Source organism: Scylla paramamosain, chromosome 41, assembly GCF_035594125.1.
Source record: "Scylla paramamosain isolate STU-SP2022 chromosome 41, ASM3559412v1, whole genome shotgun sequence".
In the NCBI taxonomy this organism is placed as follows: Eukaryota; Metazoa; Arthropoda; class Malacostraca; order Decapoda; family Portunidae; genus Scylla; species Scylla paramamosain.
Genome location: NC_087191.1, coordinates 1,670,001 through 1,675,000, shown reverse-complemented (window position 1 = coordinate 1,675,000; position 5,000 = coordinate 1,670,001). Strand labels below are relative to the sequence as shown.

The 5,000-nt window shown below is 44.1% G+C and overlaps 1 protein-coding gene across 3 annotated transcripts in view; it reads left to right on the top strand.

The window, feature by feature from the left end:
* The window catches only part of LOC135092778 (uncharacterized), a 46,405-nt gene that overhangs the window by 38,513 nt on the left and 2,892 nt on the right, over positions 1 to 5,000 (top strand). The window lies entirely within an intron of this gene.

Here is a 5,000-nt window from a genome sequence, read left to right as displayed (position 1 = left end):
CTCTCTCTCTCTCTCTCTCTCTCTCTCTCTCTCTCTCTCTCTCTCTCTCTCTCTCTCTCTCTCTCTCTCTCTCTCTCTCTCTCTCTCTCTCTCTCTCAGGTCAGGGTTCCTCAGTCTCAGGTCAGGGTTCCTCAGTCTCAGGTCAGGGTTCCTAGTGAACGGACGTGTTTAGTGAGCAGTGACCTGACGCTAATATAGCTGGCTAGTGTAGACATGGCGCCTAGTGTTGCTGAGTCGACAGGTTGTGTTAGTTCTCCTGTTCTCGAGGCCTTCGTTGCGAAGGTCTCAGAGGTGGAGGCTGAGTTCCATCGAAGGATCTCGGAGGTGCAGGCTGAGTTTCGTGAGAGGGTCTCAGACCTGCAGGCTGAGTTCTGTGAGAGGATCTCAGCACCTGTGGGAGGGTCGTGCCCCACCGTCACCTTACCTAGTAAGGCGACGGAGGAGCAGTGGTCGGTTGTGTGCAGGGGAGCCAAGAGGGTGAAGGTGCTCAGGGCACCTTCCGTGGAGACGAAGAATCCCTTCAATGTGCTGGAGGAGGGGAAGGAGAAGGAGGTGGACAGGGCTGCAGGAGGCAAGAAGGAGGGGGCAGATGCAGTTACCCTGCCCCAAGGTAGAGTGCTTGTGTTTGGTGATAGTCAGGTTAGGCACTTAGATAGTGCGTTCTGTGCTAGGGATAGGAAGCGTAGGTCGAGGGTGTGTTTGCCGGGGGCCGGGATAGGGAAGGTAGCTGATAGGCTAGACACGTGCTTGGAAAAAGATGGGACCAAGCCCATTGTTTTTCTCAGTGCGGGAGGGAATGACCTTGGTAAGGTCAGGAGTGAGGAGCTTATCAGGAGGTTTCGACAGGCTTTGGACAGGATTAGGGAGAAGGGAGGGATCCCCGTGGTATGTGGTGTCTTGCCGAGGAGGGGAGTTGGTGCTGAGTGGCTGTCCAGGGCTATTACAGTGAATCGCAGGCTCGCGAATCATTGTAAGAGTAATGGATGGACGTTCATCGACAACTGGGACCTTTTCTATGGCAGGGACACCTTGTACGCCAGGGATGGAGTGCATTTGTCACGCCAGGGTGTTCGTGTTTTGGCCGAAACACTCGAGCGGGAGGTAACTGCACTCCAGCACTTTTTTCGTTAGTCGGGAGGGAAGAAGGGGCTGTGAGGAGAAGGCAAGGGGCAAATTAGCTAAATCTAGAAAGGAAACTAGCTTAGGGATGGTGAGAAATAGCTTAAGTGTTTACTACACAAATTGTAGAAGTATTCTGAATAAAATAGACTTGCTTAGAGGAATAGCGAGTGTAGAGAAATTTGATATCATTGCTTTAACCGAAACTTGGTTAGATATGTCAGGAAAAGTATTTAATCCAGAGGTTAAGATAGATGGGTATACAATGTTCTATAAAGATAGAGAACACAGGAGAGGAGGAGGTGTCGCGTTATACGTTAGGGACACATTACAGTGCTGTATGAACAATAGAATTAAAACAGATAACAAAGCAGAGTCGATATGGGTAGATATTAAGGAAGGATCGCAGTCAGTAGTACTAGGGGTAGTTTACAGACCACCGACCAGTACAGAGGAAATTAACACCTCACTGTGGCAGGAATTAAATAGAGCAGGCAGGTACAGTCAGGTATGTGTGGTAGGAGATTTTAATTTTAGGAATATCGACTGGAGTCTGATTGTGGGTAACAAGGAAGCAGAGGAATTCCTTAAGGTAATTCAGGATAATTTTTTAAAACAGGTAGTCGTAGAACCCACAAGGGGGAATAATATTCTAGATTTAATTCTTACTAACAGGGAGGAAGCAGTCACGCAGGTAGAGGTTGGAGGACAGCTAGGTAACAGTGACCATAGGGAAATTAGGTACAATCTAGAATGGGAAGAAACTGTTAGAAATAAAAACACTAGTAAAATACCTGACTTTAGGAGAGCAGATTTTGAAGAATTAAAAAGGTACCTCCAAGGAGTGGACTGGCAAAGGATGCAGGGTGAGGTCAGGTCAGGGACGGAGTTCAGAGAGATAAGGCAGGATGAGGGAGGTGAGGTGAGGCTCCAGAAGGGAGGAGGAAAGAGGAAGGGGGGAGATAGGTGTGAGTATGTTGGAATGTCAGGTCATGCTGAAATGAGAGAGGTAAGGTCGAGGCGAGTTGATGAGGGAGGGGAGAGGATGGTAGGGAACGAGATGAGGGGTTTAGGTGAAGTAAATGTAGATGAATTGTATAAATATTTCGTAAAGTTCATACAGGTCAATTAGCAAATATCCCGTATAAAACAATAAGATCACATAAAAATGACCCTAAATGGATGACTGCTAGGTTAAAGCATTATATAGGGCGTAAGAGAAGTATATATAAGAGATTAAGGGCAGGTGAGGAAGTTTTAAGGACACAGTTTAATGAATTAGTTAGAACAGTCAGGAAGTTAACGAGGAAAGCTAAGGACAATTATGAATTAAAGGTAGCCAGCCAGGCGAAGACGGACCCCAAGGGATTTTATCAGGTATACAGGACGAAAAATAAGGATACTGTAGGTCCATTAAAGGCAGCAGATGGGGAGCTGGTTAGTTCTGGGGAGGAGATTAGTAAACTTCTGAATGATTATTTTTTAACTGTCTTCACTCAGGAAAACATGCAGGATATGCCAGATATTGAACAGTTGTTTAGAGTAGATGAGTATGAGAAGCTGACGGATATTTCCATAACTAGGGAGATAGTGGAGCAGGAGATAGATAGGCTAAAAAAGTTCAAGTCACCAGGACCTGATGAAATAATCCCAGAGTACTGAAGGAATGTAAAAAGATTATTAGTGAGCCGTTAGTTTCTGTCTTTAGGAAATAACTGGAGTCGGGTGAGGTACCAGTAATGTGGAGGCAGGCTAATGTAGTACCCATCTTTAAGAAAGGGGATAAAACTTTAGCGTCTAATTATAGACCTGTCAGCTTAACTTCAGTTGTAGGTAAAATGTTAGAGTCAATAATAGCCAGGAACATTAGGGAACATTTAGACAAACATAACTTGATAAATCAGTCACAGCATGGCTTCACGAAGGGGAAGTCTTGCCTGACAAACTTGTTAAGTTTTTACAGTAAGGTGTACGAGGCAGTAGATAATGGTGATAGTTATGATATCTTATATCTGGACTTTAGTAAAGCATTCGACAAGGTGCCCCATCAAAGGCTCCTGAGAAAGGTTAGGGCGCACGGGATAGATGGGAAGGTGTTAGGTTGGATAGGGTCATGGCTTGGTAACAGGCGACAGAGAGTGCTAATAAACGGCTCGAAATCCGAGTGGGGTCATGTCATTAGTGGGGTGCCACAGGGATCAGTATTAGGGCCATTATTATTTCTAATATATATCAATGACTTGGATAGTGGAATTAGTAGCGATGTTAGTAAATTTGCGGATGACACAAAGATAGGTAGATTAATTAGGTCAGAAGCGGATGCCATCGCCTTGCAGACAGACTTAGATAGAATGAATGAATGGACGGATAGATGGCAAATGCAATTTAATATCAATAAATGCAAAGTGCTTAGCGTAGGTAGAGGAAACTCACACAATAGGTACACATTAAACACCCAAACTCTGGTAGGTACAGGGTACGAGAAAGATTTAGGAGTTATAGTTGGCTCTGAACTCCGTCTAGGGAAACAATGCATAGAAGCCAGAGACAAGGCAAATAGGGTACTAGGATTCATTTTTAGGAGTGTTAAAAGTAGAAGGCCGGAAGTAATATTAAAGTTATACTTGGCGCTGGTCAGACCTCATCTAGACTACGCTGTGCAGTTCTGGTCCCCACATTACAGGAAAGATATAGGTCTATTAGAATCAGTACAGAGGAGAATGACTAAAAGGATTCAGGGGATGAGGAGTATTCCTTACGAAGCGAGGTTGAAGCGGTTAAATTTACATTCTCTAGAGAGACGTAGGTTAAGAGGGGACCTGATAGAAGTCTTTAAGTGGTATAAGGGTTATAACAAGGGAGATGTAAGCAAAATTCTTAGGATCAGCAACCAAGGTAGAACAAGAAATAACGGGTTCAAGCTTGAAAAATTTAGGTTTAGGAAGGAGATAGGAAAAAATTGGTTCTCAAATAGAGTGGTGGATGAGTGGAACGGACTCAGTAATCATGTAGTTAGTGCCAGGACACTAGAGAGCTTTAAGAGAAGATTAGACAAGTTTATGGATGGGGATAATAGATGGAAATAGGTAGGAGTGTTTCATACAGGGACTGCCACGTGTAAGCCTGGTCGCTTCTTGCAGCTTCCCTTATTTCTTATGTTCTTATGCTCTCTCTCTCTCTCTCTTTCTCTCTCTCTCTCTCTCTCTCTCTCTCTCTCTCTCTCTCTCTCTCTCTCTCTCTCTCTCTCTCTCTCCCTCTCTCCGAGGCTAATCAAATCCTAAATGTCGTTTCCTTATCAGTTTGTCAATCCTTTCCTCCTCCTCCTCTTCATTTAGTACTGATTCAAGGGTGATTCTTAATAATAATAATAATAATAATAATAATAATAATAATAATAATAATAATAATAATAATAATAATAAACAGCATATTTATATGGCAGTTATTACACTGAAAATATACAGTGGGTTTGGGGGGAGGCCACAGCACGCCTTCATGCCCTCTCTGGTCCCCTCGCCTCGGCCATGCGCAAGCTGGTTGAAGGCGGCGCGGGCGAGATCGGTCTGTGGCTTGTATTCTGAAACGCTTTGCTCTCTGTCTCTCTCTTACCACGAGTGTTTGTTTTCCCAGGCCACACATTTGCTTAGTCTGGTTGTCAAGAGTGTTTTATCTGTTAGTAATGTAGAAATCTTGTTAATCTGTCCCTGGAACCATAAAGCACCATTAAAAAGTCCGTGTAGCTTCGCCTCGACTGTTTTCCAAGGCAACATAAATGCTTAGCCAGGTTGTCAAGTGTGTTTTACCTGCTAATAATGTAGAAATCATGTTAATCTGTCACAAGAACCGAATGAAGCACCCTTAAAAACCATATCACCCTTTCG